The 15,015-nt window shown below is 42.4% G+C and overlaps 1 long non-coding RNA gene across 1 annotated transcript in view; it reads right to left on the bottom strand.

Annotated features, from left to right (window-relative positions):
* LOC140689006 (uncharacterized) overlaps positions 1 to 15,015 on the bottom strand; it is a 376,464-nt gene that overhangs the window by 341,049 nt on the left and 20,400 nt on the right. The window lies entirely within an intron of this gene.

The following is a 15,015-nucleotide window of genomic DNA, read 5'->3' as shown; positions in this document are numbered from 1 at the left end:
AAAATCTTGACTCCAATTTCAAGAACAAATTCTAGAAAGGATACTGTTCAACTTGACTCAAATCCCTGATAAGTTCTATCAAGGATTCAAGAAAAGGGGTTTAGAAGAACTGAGTCAACAAGCCAACACAGTTCACTAAGAACAAATCCTCAAGGTACTCTGCTCGTTTTGAATTATACATCAGAAGAAAGCTCTATAGAATAAACCAGAAGTCTGCCAAGACATCTGACAGTTACTCATGATATTATGAAGCCCGTGGAGCAATGTGGATTGGGTCATAGTAAACAATTCATCTAACCACACTAATTCCACAAGCTTATTCAAAGGTTATTGGCAATTCAGGAAGAGAGAAGAAACCTAAGCCTCAAGCTGGACACTTTCTATTCTTAACCAAGCTCACTCCTTCCTGCTAGCATTTGCTGTTCTCTTCTGCCTGGAATGCTCTCTCAGCTCTTTGAATAGTTGGATTCCTCTGAAACTGAAGGCATTAGTATAAATGCCACCTCCCACCCCATCACTCTCTATCCTACCCGTTTGTTTCCTATCACACTGTTTCTAGTTCGTCTCCTCTGGTGAAATATCAGCTTCATAAAAGCTAAGGCCTTGCTAATTCAACATGCCTTCACAAGGCCTAATACAGTGTCTCACGTGGACCAGGCTCCAAGAACACTGGAATGAATTAATGAGATACATCCTATGTTGTGACATCATACCTTCTATTTGGCCTTTCAGAATATATTTTCTATCAGTGTCTTATATGAAGATATACAAGGCTTGTGTGGAGTTTTTTCATTTTTTTAATTGAAGTATTTAATTGAAGTTCCTGTACAATATTATGTAAGTTAGAGGTGTACAATATAGTGATTCACAACTTTTAAAGGTTGTACTGCATTTGCAGTTATTGTAAAATACTGTGGGGGGGGATTGGTTGCTTTTGTTTTTCTCATTACATTATACTGGATAAACACACTGCACGATGAAATAAGAATTCCAAAGGGCCTTGAGGGAGTGAAAGGTCAAACCCACACAACAAAATGATGTAACCAGGATACACAGAAAGCTCTGCATTTAGAATCATAGGAATTTTTTGTGCTATTGCAGGATAGGGAAATTTGGTTTGTCATTGGGATTTGTAAAAAGTACGTCAGGTTTCAGGTTATCACAGTCTTGTTATGAGCCCATAGTGCGATGTGGGCATTAAAAAGTGCTGGAGTCTTAAAAGGAAACATGGTACCTTCAGACCAAATTATATACTTGTTCAGTGTGAGATATTAACATTTAAGAATGCTAGAAAAACTAAGGGTGGTTGAAAGGAAGATGACTAGGACAGGCATGGAAAACTTTTCTCACAATGAAAGAATCAAACTTTTACCAAAAACTCCAGTTAAGAAGGAAGGAGTTTCTAATAGTCTACAGTCATCCCAACATATGTTAGATTATTCCATTAATCAGTGAATTCTTTGTCAGTGTAATTTCCACTGAACAGTTAGCAGCTGGGATACAGTGGAGGAAATTCCCACACAATGCATGGTTATTTTATTAATGACTGATGACTGATGACTGATTTATACATCTATACAAGCTTCTATACTCCCTAATTTCACTACTGTCAATGATTTGCATAAAATACTTACATTTTTCTGTTTTACAGTGAACAATTTATGGAGCAGTTGGTTGAAAGGTAGACATGTTTTGTCAACCTGCAGATAAAAGAATTATTATAGTATTTTATGTTGGTGAACCATGGAGGCATCAAGAAATGACCAGCTGCTTACCCAGGAATGGAACATTTGGTACTAAACTTGAAAAATCTGGGCATGATGCATAGGATTAGCCTTTGCAGGAGCAACCCGGGAGGTTCTCTCTAAATCTGTATCTCAAGAAACTAAAACTAAAAAGACCAAAACATAATAGAAGGGAAGCAGATTTAGAAGACGGAACAGGAGGAACACAGCTATCAGTTTGGAGAAAAGCTGAACAGAAGGAGGACAGTCAGCCTCAAGACTCGGGCAGAAGGACCAGCAGCCTGAAGTTGACCTTGTTTATCAAATCCCATAAAAGACATACACGTTTTGGTTTCCATAGTTTCATAATGATGGATGATTCAACAGATTCAAAACAACCATGGTGAAATATTTCTTGGGGCTGCTCTCTTCATGAAGCAACTCTAGTTAAGTCTGCTTCTCAGGGATTCTGGTACACTGTACTCATCTCTTCATTTTAATGCCCATTATGGCTTATATGTTTTAGTATCATGTAAGTTTTCTTAGCATGAGTCAGCCTTTCATGTCTATAAAACATGGAAGAGCATTCTAGGGAGCTCGTACTAGATCCTGGGCTCAAGTAACAACACAGAACAATGGCACCTTGCATGGCTCCTTGGCAGAGAGCCGGATAGCCTTCCTCTGACCACACCAGGACTCCCTCTCAAAGATACGTCATTCTGTGCTGACTGCATGGTTTAACATGAGCTATTTAGTGGTAGCAGAATTTAGAGATGTTTGATTTCTAGGTATGAACAAACTCTACTGAACATAAGGATCATTAAGAAACCTACAAGTTAGAAAGGAAGTCGGAGTGCTACAGAGCACTTGCGATGGTCTGGAAAGGAAAGGTTTGGACATCAAGGAAACTTTAGCAATTGGTTATTTGAAACCGTGGAAGTGATCAACAAAGCCTGACTGTCACAGGACAACTGCTGAGCCTGGACAAGAAGGTTAGTATGAAGCTCAGTATTTGGAGGAAGCCTATGCAGCGATCTGTAGACCTGAAATGGGTCTACTCTGAGACTTCCGCAGAGAGGCCTTCAGATGAGAACTCCCGAATGGCCCAGAGAAACACTGGTGAAAAGGCTGCTGAATCAGGTTCACACATTTAATGAGAACGATGACAATGAAGCAGTACTCACCCATGCACATTTTTGGAAATACAAAAACTCCTGCCTTTTTCTCCCAAAAAAGTGCAAGGAGAAACTATTCTGAGCATGGTTTAGGTTCGAAGCGTGAAAGGGCATCGTCCACAACAGAACACTCAAAAACCAACTGCTGAGTCATTGTCTCCTCTGTTGTATGGGACCCCATCTCATTCCATCCAGAAATTGTGTGACCCGGAGTCAGCAGTCCACAAGAAGAGAAAGTTGAGTCTGCCCCCATCCATTTCTTTCTGCTTACTTTGCATTTGAGAATGACACTGTGACATCATAGCACAGAGTTTATAAATGATACGTGAAATTTTCTTGACCAGTGCACAAAGAACATCAGCGCAGACTGCTAGGTAATCTCCCAACACTGCACACACAGTTTATGCAGAGCTGTGGATGCCTCACACCCACTCCTGCACCCCTCCCCAAATCATTTGCTTATATTCTAAACTAATCTATTACCTATGTTAGCCCTTTTCACTCCTTAGTCTCTTCAAGATGTTGGTCTGTGACCTTGGGGAGCAAATCATATCCATACACACAAATAGCAGTCTTGTAGATTTCATAAAGAATGAAGAATTTTTCTTCTTTACCCTTTCAATAAAAGTTTTTGAAATTTAGACGAGAGGAAAATGAGGCAAAGATTAGAAAGAGAAAAGTGAGCCAAAGTGATTCTGGTTGATGGATTTGATGGGTAAACTGAAGTTCTTATTTGCCCACTGACGCCAGGCCAAGCATCCAGCTACTTTCCCAGGCTTAATTAAATCTGCAGCTGACCTGCAAGGAAGGGGATGGCCTGCCATCCAGAAAAAAAGAAAGGAGGCACAAAGGATTTGTGATCAGTGTCAGGTATTCCAGCAAGTCATGCCAGAGGCAGAAATTAAGACCTGTTAAACCCAGTTCCTTCTCTCACCACTAGATTTCATTTCAGCCTTCAGATGATATGATGGCTCACCAATGAGGATCAACATTTTTCCCACACATGTATACATATTCCAGGTGACAAATGCATAGGCTTTTTACATTGTTGACAAGTAAGCATATATTATTAAATATATTTTCAGATACTTAAATGATTTGCAATATCTAGAAGACTGGTTTTGAATCATAAATAAAAACTGAATTCTTATTACGGGATCTGAAACAGCACTATAAAAACAGAAAAAGAATCAAAAATAGCCAATTCAGATCAAGACATATTAGCCTTATTTTTTTTAATCATAACTTACTTTTGAAAATAGTTATTTGTAAAACATCTGGACCCAACTATTGAAGTCAACAAGGGTGGCCACGAGCTTCAGAAGCACAATATTTACTCCACGGCTACTCCACTCCAGTTATGGACACCTCTTTCCAGCAGGCTTGGATATTGCCAGGCTGAAGCAAACAGCTGAAGCAGAGATTCAACTAAGTAGGAAGAATGTTTTCATTACCACAAAGGAACCACAGCAAGCGTTAAAACATGCAAGTAAGGCCACCTACTGTGTGAAAGAGACTCATTCCTGCACAGAAGTAACGAGATAGCTAAACTAGGAAGCCAATTTACAGGAACAATGCTCACCTGTTTCTGAAAAGGCACCCACTGAGAAGTCATCAGAACATCTCACCAGCTTGCCAAAAACACTGGGCAACCTTCTTGTATCTGGGAAGGACGCTAACAGCAGCATTACTTGGTAATTGTTTCAAAGACAATGAGCAGCAGTCGCATTGCTCCAGGTCTCCCATCTAAGATGCTTATCTCCAGATTCATGCACTTCTTTCCATGGTTTAGAATTCTGCTCAGTGGCTGGGTAACATGGCTTGGTATGGTTCCAGATGTCACTGTTAAGAGTCTGCCATCTCCATTCAAGGAGGTCACCTAGCATGTGTCAGATGTTTAAAGCGTGAAGATCGTGGATGGATTTAAGAGAACTTAGTTTTGAGGTTTAAAAATGGGGGAGGGGGACTCTTGGATACCCAAAGGAAAGATGTGTTCCTTCTGAAATCAATCATTTTGACAGATGAGAGGTTTATGGCAGTTTGATAACCCTAACACACATGATTAGAGTTAAAATATACTCCCTCCCGTCTTTCAGTTCAATTCATAGCAAAGGAATCTACAGTTCTTACTGTAGAGAGTCTATAATTGGGTGTTTTTATAAGGTATGGGAATTGAGGAGATCAAGAATCCTCCCATAGCAGAAAGACTCATTTTGCTCTGAATGCAAAAACACCCTTTTACTCATTTTCCTTAGGTAAATTTGCAATGGTGTTTTAACATCTGAAACTGCCATCCATGAATCTGAATTTCTGCATCATTAAATGGGCAACAAGATAGCGCTGGTTGATGAAAATATGAGCTGGAAGATAAAGAGCACCATATGGAATGATGATTACATCATGAACCAGGAAACCAAAACCCGAACGAGGCAGGCTGCTAAGAAACACAAAACAAGGTTACAGCACTCCTGAAATTACTACCCTCACAAACAGTAAAGAACATTACCTTCCAAACTTGGTACTATCACCTCAGATCAGTAAATAAGTCATACAAGGGCCCCAAATTATTCCTCAGGATTTAGGCCAATTCTTGTGAACAAAGGAAATCATGACGTATTTTTAACCCTTCTTCTCAACAAAACTTGAGGCTACACTTTTGACTCACTATCACTTTCCCACCCCCAGTGAAAGCATAATGATGTGCAGTATTATTTTTAAGTTGAAAGCACTGAACTTCCAGTCATAGTCATGGCTGAGATTTATAGAACCAAACTGCTATCTCACTAACAGCAACCAGTTTCCCTGAGCCACGCGTCTTGGAGTGATGACACTGCAGGCAACAAATCAGGTTTTCTCCGACTCGGTTTATTTTTACTCCAGAGACTTCCACGCTTTATGGTCTGACGAACAACTACGCAGTGATTATGGCCTGAATTACAACCACAAAGTAGTTGGATATACTTCACTATTACATATATTATATATCAAGCAATACATATATTATGATGATGATGGTATCAAGCAACATGTTAAATGAGTGCCATGATCAAGAGTGATCCCAGCGTCTAAACAACTCTCACTCAGGGAATGATGGGTTTTAAGAGCTTAGGACACGCGCGTCATTCTTAGCCACCACAATGCTTGTCTTCAAGTGTTCTCTTGAACACTCCACGTCTATGGATGGCCTCGCACAGTTAAAAGCAGTAAGCTACAAGCACACCGGATTTCTTCATAAATTACCTAACTTAATCCTCACGAAAAGCTCGTGAGCTATGTGAAATGCAAATAATAAACCTACAAAAGGTTAAAGGATTTGCCCCAGACCACATAGCTAATATAACAACAAACTAAGCTTGGAAGGGTAACAGTAAGATTTGTGTAGCATTTACTAAGCATCAAGCATTGCTCTGAGAGCCTTTGGGAGGATGAGGTCCAAGGTCACCTGATCAGGGCTGGCAGTGGGGTTTCAGTCTGTGCTCCCAGCCACCACCTGGTGATTCCTCCACCGCCTCTAGGAGCTTCTAGATGAATGAAAGAAACACCGAGGCCTCATGTTCTGGGATTCTGGCTCAGTGTTTATATGGTACAATTAGCCAAATTCAAATAGAGTAACATTAATTAAGAGCAAAGATTAAATCCCCAAAACCTTAAGATGCTGAAATTCTTATTTCTACATCACGCTCTTGAATTCATTTTCAAAAAATAGCTTTCTCATTTCAAACCACCCCCCAAAAAATCTCAGAAATGGCAATACCCTTATTTCCAAGAAATTCCAAAAGAAAATATAGTAATATACCATGATATTCTATGATCACATAGGAGAAGGTTTTGTCAAATCCAAGAGGGAAAGGAGAATAGTCGTAAGATTGGTTTGATGTAAAATATCCAACATCTGCTTCCAGTGGTTCTGCTGTGAGGACAAGAAGAGGTGGGAAAAGCAGTGTGCATGTTATAGTAGAAAGGACCAGGTGATCAGCGTTTTTAAAAGTAGTTTCATCAATTTAAAAAGAACTTGATTTTGTGTCCTGTTTGTTTCCCAGATTCCCATCTTGAGTTTTCTGTCAAACATATTAAATGAGCTCTAAATGCACCTGAGCATATTCTTCACCAGTATCTTTAAAAATGATTTGTGGCTGGTTCTGTACAGAAATGGGAAGTACTCAGACACTGTAAGTACAAAATTGATAGCTGTGCCTGATTTTTAAATATTTATTGAGACCGACAGGTAAACCAGGTGTATTAGACATGATCCTTGTCTAGTCAGCTGGAGTTTCAAATTCAACATGGCAACAAGTCACATGGGATAGTTTACAAAAATGTGTTTAGAGGAAAGTAGAATTTTAAAAGGCAATAACCAATTAACTTTCCATTATACAGAGAATGCCCATTATATGATTTGTGGAAAATGGTTTTTAAAATAGCATTGTGTCACTGAAAAACAGATATTTAAAAAATCTCAGATAAACTTTGAGATAAGTCCCCATGTGAGCCTTCCCCACTCTGTGTTTTCATTTATGGAAAATTTAGAAAGTATTAAATTGCTTCAATATGGATGTTGTAGAAAGAAATTAAGCAAAATAATAGCAGGTATAATTTACCAAATGCCATTTTGAGCCTTACTGATCAAGAATCACAAAGCACATGCTTAAAGAAAACAAGGCTCCAAAAAAAAGAAAAAAGAAAAAAATTAGACCAGCAGTGCAGAGGTCTAGACAATAAAACCTGAGAACTACGAAGTTTTAGCCTATTCTGTCACGCATGTGATTGTTCACAGGGGAAAGGGACTTTTCAATTCAACTGCTTCCTCAATTACAAAGTTTTACTAGACTATGAACATTATAATTCCTACTAGGACTCTTGTGGAAAAGCATCTTTATATATTAAATTATTATCACTCTACTGAAGTGCTCTAGAGAGTGTGAGCTAAATTTGAGAGGGTAATTTCCATCATGTTGTCCTTGTGCCTAGTAGAGCCCTAGTAACAGGTACCATCATGTATGAACAGTGTCTCCCGAAAAAAGTTATGTTTAAATTCTAATCCCCAGTATCTCAGGATGTGACCTTCCTTGGAAACAGAGTGACTAAAGGTATAAATGGTTATGACGTGGTCATACAGGGGTAGAGCCAGCTCCTAACGCAACAGGACTGGTGCCCGGATAGGCTAGCTATGTGAACTGCTAAACCTGAGTTTGAATCCTGATCGCACTAGTTACTCCCTGTCTGCAGACAACTCACTTCACTTCTCTAGGCTGCGGGTCACTTACCTGGAAAGCGAGAGGAACCCCCCACAAAGTTCCCGGGAACAGCAGGTGAGACGATTAGCTCGAGCGCCTGGCACACGACCAGGCACTAAGTAAACGTTAATACCGGTCTCGCCTTCCTCCAACACAATGTTGTAATCAAGGTTAAGTGAGGCTAGAACATAAAGCGCTTTAAACTAGACGCTGCTATACCTTTTATGATTCTAAAAATCACCCACAATCTGGGCATACCACAAAAGGCCCAAAAGAGTCCCATCTGAAAGACAGTGGTTAAGACCCCTGGAGCCTAGGAAGAGAACTTGGGACGGGTTGGAGTTGAGTTCTGTATGATCAGAACCCCTGTCCTAAGCTACAGAAGACTCAGTGAAATATAATCCCCTTCAGAGCCATAAAAAATCTCCATCCAGCATCAGACAGGGCAGCCTCACATGTGTTCCACAGCACAGGTCCTTGAGAACTTGCTGTGAACATGGAAGCATTAAACTTGAAGGAACAAAATCACATCCTGATGGAAAGAAAGCTTCAGGAAGATAAAGGACAAAAACACCCATCGCCTATATTTGCTGCTCCAACGAAGACGAGGCAGAAGTAACAGCTGGTATATGATGTCCCCAACTGGGATCAGTAGTAATTATTGCTGAGCAAGGTCAATACTGAGTTCAGAGGAGAACCAGGACCCAGTCCCAGAGGGATCAGCCACAGTCCTAAGAGCAGCACCACAGGAAACTTGCATCTGTACCAGGGAATGTTACTCAGGAGCCAACAGGAGGAAACTGCTGACACAGTCACTACGGAAAACAGTATGGAGGCGCCTCAAAAAATTAAAAATAGAACTAACATATGATCCAGCAATTCCATTCTGGGTGTTTATTTGAAGAAGACAAAAACACTAATTTAAAAAGATATCTGGACCCTCACATCCACTACAGTAATATTCACGGGAGGGAACCTAAGTGTCCATGGATGGACGAACGGATAAAGAAAGTGTGAAAAATATATATATACACACAACAGAATGTTACTCAATCATTAAAAATAAGGAAATCCTACCATTTGTGACAAATGGATGGACCTCAAGGGCATCATGTTAAGTTCGGGTGGTTCAGTGGCACCGCTGAGGAGGGCAGCAGGCGAATGATATTTCACAAAGGTCACACAGCTCACAGCCGAGAGCATCAGCGGCAGGTGGGTCAGTGACAGGAAACTCCCTGCCACCTCCCCGTCCCCTCCTCCCAGGGCACAACCCCAGGGGATCCAGACGAGGGGAGGACGGGAAGTGATGGGGCAGACACACCCCTCCCCTTCCCAGCAGGCACCTGCGGATCCCTAGAGCCCAGAGTCAAACCTGAACCGGGAAGGGGAGGCATGACACTTGAGTTCTTAATCACATTAGTCCGGATTTTAACAGAGGAAAGTGAATGGACTGCCGTTCCAGATATCTGGGGATGCAAGAGCAAGAGAACGTGGTTCCAAGCAACGATGGAATAAAAATAAAACCTCTTCGTGTTTGCTGCCCACAGAGAGCAAAACCACTTCTCTGAACACAGAGGCAGGGTCCTGAGGGAGGAGCTGCTGAATAATGTAGGGGCCAACCTCTGGGAAGGAGTCCAGCGGCCCGGGTGAGCCAAGGTAACGGCGGGAGCTGACGGACAGGCCGGGCAGTGCCGCATCGCTCTCAAGGAACACGCAGCTTCTGTGCCACTCAGGTAGGTGTGGTGACTTGACATTTTAAGAAGCCAGTTCTGATGGTGGCCTAGACCGTGGAGGAGGGAGCACAGGCAGGGACGAGTGCAAGGCAAGAAGGCTGAATCCAACCCTTGTCGTCACATCTCGTCCTCAATCACCAGATTCAACCTCTGCAGAGAGAGGTCAAGGACAAAGCGGAATCCAGAAGGGCACAGAATGGGGCTGCCTTGGTAGGGATGAAGAACTGGTGGGAGGCCCGAGGGGTTTCAAGGGTTTCTTTTTAAATAATTTGACTCATACTTGAATTCATCTGATTAGTAGTGTTACATGTGAAATTTCTCCTGCTTGGAGAGCAAACTTACCTTGAAAAGTAAAACAGACAGAGAAAGGTTCAGGTAAGAAAAAGCTGGAATATGAGACTTACGCTATATATTCTCTAGGCTGTAAGCGAGTTTGTGGGAAAATTGACTTTGAAACTGAAATACAACTCAGCCCTTTACCAGAAGAGAGCTGGCAGTGTTTTGAAATTCAAGCCCCAATTAGTAATAAAGACACCCTGTTTTGTACACACCCTTCTTGCCCAGGCAGATATCTCTAGAACCTAATACAACAGTGGGCAACTGCTTCAAAGTGTAGGGGTGGGGGGACCTGCCTATATGTAATTCTTGAAGAAACAGCTATTAATACTGAAGAACTGAATACAGTACACTTAACAAGGAATAGTAAGATGAAGGTAGGTGAAAGATACGCTGAAATAAATGGGCAGGGTTTATACTCATTAGATATCAAGTATGTAAGAAGAGAAGACAGTTACAGGTTTTGGGAAGGAATGGATGGGGAAAAGGCTACTAACAGAAACAGGGAGGGTAAGAGAAGATTCAAAGAGGTAAATTTAATCCTTAAAATTCTCTTTTTCTTCCAGTTTTGAGATATGACACATCGCACATTTAATGTGCACAGCAGGACAACTTGACACACACAAGTATGCAAAATGGTCACCACAGTAAGTTCAGTTAACATCTATCACCTCACATAGTATCGAAAATTTTTTCTTGCCATGGGAACTTTTAGTATTCACTCTTTCAAACGTGGCTTTTTAAACTATGGTCATGATGTTGTGCGTTACACCTGTAACACGTACTTATAACTGGAAGCTTGTACCTTTTGACCACGTTCACCAGTTCCCCCATGTGTGGAAAGAAGAGTGTTTGCATTACATTCACCAAAACTGGAAGGAAGAGGCTGGAGCACAAGAGAGGGCGGGGGCTGCTCCCTCCCACCCCACTACAGCAGCAGGGCTGGGGTTTCTGTGTCCTGGCACCAGGAAGAAGAATGAAGTCCCTGCTTCAGCGCACACAGCGGCTACAAGAAACAAACAATAAACCTATTTTGCACATTGACTGATCTGACTCCAAGGGTTGGCAATGTCTCCAGTGTTTAGAGAGCGAAGACCCAGCTTACGTAAGTGCTGAACTTAAGAGCTGAGGGCCCCAACTGGAGACTAGGGACGCCATGACGTTCGTGACAAGCAGAAACGAAAATATCAGATGCCACATGGATGAGGAACTCTGGTGCAGGAGAAACGCGTTATTTAACAATCTGCCACTGAATGAACAAAAACCAGCTGAAATCAAGCTAGAGGCAGCCAAGAACACACCGCTGAAGTCATCACGGAGCGCTACCAAGATTGGCTGGGGACTGCAGAGCTGTGAGTCTCATTCTGAAGGAAGGCCGGGGCGGGGGGGGGGCGGGGGGACAGGCAAGGCGGGGGCATGGACGGAGTGCACTGGGAACTAGCAACGAGAGGGGAAAAGACAGGTACTCACTGAAAGCTAATTAATATATTGAGTGGCCAGGCAAAGAAAAATAGGGGATCACCCCCATAAAAAAAAAAAAACACGTTTCTCTGTGGGCTGCTTTTTGTGACAGCTGTATTTAGTCAGCTACCTCCTCTACAACGTCCATGAACTGGGGCAGTAACCTCCTAAGCCAGCACTTTCCCAAGTGCCTGCGGGAGCACACACCAGCATCTCCTGGGGAGAGCGCTCCTTCCCCACCGTGGAGAGAGCAGAGCTCACCCAACTTTAAGAGATGAAGATGCAGAGCACCTGAAACCCCGTGCTCACTGGAAGGAAAAGCAGGTTGAGCAGTTATACAGAGTAAAACCAGGCACAGCACATGACACAAGGAGACACACAGGGGCTAATTCAGCAGGAAACACTGTACAAGATAAATCTCTACCAAACGCCTATTTAGCCTCAGTTTTCTTATCTGCAAAATGGGGAAAATTAAACCTCTCTTATAGGGCTGTTGTAAGAACTGCATGAAAGTAAGATTTCGATCAGAAGACTAAATGAATAAATATAAGCTAACGTTAAAAAGAAGAGCTGATGTTTTAAAACTGCAGTCGGCTGTGTTCCTGGAGCGAGTTAGCCACTCTGGGCCCCCCTTTCCTCACCTGAAGAATGAACCTATTCAGAGTACCTTGTCCTTAGGTCTACTGAGGATTAGAGAATGAGTCACATTCTTAAAATAGTGCCAGGCTCATAGTACATGCTCATTAAATGTCAGCTGCCATTTTTCATTAGAAGTTCCTTAAAGCTTCCCTACCTGCCTCAGCTACCGATTCTGCCTCAGAAAGATATTGCCTTATTTCTGTGTTTTTATTCTACTTACCATGTAGAACTGTAGAATCAGCAACAAACTTGAACATAAACAAGCCATCCAACCACCTACACGGGACTTTTTTCTATCTACAACTGAATTCAACTGCGGAGGGAAGCAGTGTTGGCAGCACCCACTTCAGGTGGGAACCACGGAGACGCTGGGATGCAACCAGGGAAGGTGCCCAGGTACAAACACACCCGTTCTCCAGATGCTCAAGGATTTCACCAGTTGATTAATAGCAACTCCCTTAAGCTCCCTGCTGACCCCCTTCCTCGAACACCGGTGGATGCCTCCTTATACAGCAGCAGGAAGATTTCCTCACAGTGAAAGGATGATTTTTCAGAGCCAGGTACAATCATGACTCTCACACAGATATAACAGCAGGTCAAAGACTGAACTCATTAATTCATGGGGGAACTGGAAAGCTCTCATAAACACCTCAAAGGAGAATCCCAGGACCAGACTGAACAAACCTAAGCCCATCAGGAAACAAATCTGCTTGAGGGATGCAAAGCTAGCTTCTTCCACAATGGAGATGAAGTCAATTCAACCTCTAGAGCACAAAAAACTTCCTGCATGTCTACAGGTAAGAATTATGTGCATTATATCAGTATCGTACAAGCTAAGGCTATAGAGTGAACTCGATCTAGTCATCTCTAGAGGTTTAAAATAACTCAAAGACAATTAAAAGCACAAACCCAGTAGAATCAGGGAACTCCGAAAGGTATGCTCTAAACACAGTCTGCCACTGAAGACGCTGGGAAATCTTTTGGCCTAGTTTAAAGCCTTTTACAACTTTTGGGCTCTGATCTTTCCACTTGGATCAAGAATAATCCCAAAGGAGCCACCCCCACAGGGCTAGCCTTGTTAGATTTGGCCTCATCGTGTGTGGAGGTGCAGGGGTGGGACTCAGCGGGCAGGCTGCCGCCAAGATGTGCTACTCTGGCCTGTGGATTATTTTGAGCTGTGAACAATCAAGGCCCAAAGACTCAGGAAGACCTTTGGACTTCCCCCTAACTGCCTAAACGGACACAAGATAGGAGGCCTGCCCCAGGAAGAAGCTATCACCATCGATAACTGCGTAAAGTATTAGGTGTGTGTGGGGAGGAGGAACCTAGCAAAGCCCTTTTGCTCAAAGTCCTCTCTGTGCCCCAGTGTCTCTAGATGGCCCATTAACTCTTTCTTCCTGTGAATTCCCTTACTTCCTCTTGAAGCCTCAGACCCCTCCCTCTTTCTCCTTAGTCCAGAATATTGTACCTTGCCTTGCTGTCTTTGGAGTTCATCCTCTGAATTCCCACAGGCACGTAATGAATTTGATTTTCTCCTGTGAATCTGCCTTATGTCATTTTAATTGCTGGTCGAAATTTCCCCTCCACCACAGCAGCAAGAGGATTTCCCAAGTTTGCTCTGGAAATCTAGAGGGCTCCAGTGCAGAACAATTTCAAAATAAACTTCCGTTGGGTAGTCTTCTCATAAGCAATGTCACATTGGACTTCTTAAAGCTTCTAGTGTTTGCTATCCCAAAGCTAGGAAACCAAACCCAAAAAACACCAAAACCAAACTTGACCTGCAGTACCTGTGAGTGTGGGTGAACCCCTCTCTCTTCAAGGCCCTGGCCTCCCAGAAGGTGGCCTCCTCGCCACCTGAAGACTGGGCCCCAGTAAGTCAGGTTCCAGGGCCGGTGTCCTGAGCAGCTTTCATCGGCACTGGCTCCATAAAAAGGTTCTAAGTAAAATAAGTTCATCTTGTTTTCTTAAAAGCAGTTGTCATGCCTAATTAAACTGAGAATCATTCTCAGATAAGACATTCCAGGCAAGGCTTTGGTCATATACGCAATTTTTTCAATTAACTCCCGGTACCAAAGAGGACAGATCTGTTGATGAAAAGTTAATCAATCTAAGACAGAAATAGAAAAGTTTTATTCAAGCCAAATTGAGGATTATAACCCAGGAATGGCATCTCAGAAACTCCAAGAACTCTTCTACCCGTTGGAAGTCAAAGAATTGTTATACAGCTTCTTTGAGACAGAGGGCTGTGCTTTAAATGACATACTATTGACAGTTTATACAATCCAGAACTAGGATCACCCTGATCCCTTAGGAGATCCAGAAGAAACATTACCTTCTAAGGGGTTGTCTCGATGTTGCTGGGAGAATGGTGCTGTTTATAGCTGAGCAGGTGTTCCTGCCAATGGGAGAGGTCTGGTCAATGCATATTCAGATACACAGTGAGGAAGTGTGGACACAAAGGGAACAAAAGAGGGGCTCTATACAGAAGAAACTGCATGAGTCGAGTCGTAACCTGGAGGCCAGTTACACCATGGAGAGCTAAGGAAACTGCAAGTTCATTTAGGCTTTGGACAGAAAAAAGTAAAATGTTTACCACCATCTTTGACTTGGCACAGGATAAACCCCTGGGTACTGATAGCAGCCTCTCTGCTTTAAGGATTTTAAGGAAAAAAACAGTGAACATATGACAGGGAAAGTGTGTGAGTAGGGTATT

The sequence above is a fragment of the Vicugna pacos genome, chromosome 24 (genome assembly GCF_048564905.1).
Source record: "Vicugna pacos chromosome 24, VicPac4, whole genome shotgun sequence".
Lineage (NCBI taxonomy): Eukaryota > Metazoa > Chordata > Mammalia > Artiodactyla > Camelidae > Vicugna > Vicugna pacos.
The sequence above is the reverse complement of the archived record's forward strand: the minus strand, read 5'-3'. Positions and strand labels throughout refer to the sequence as shown.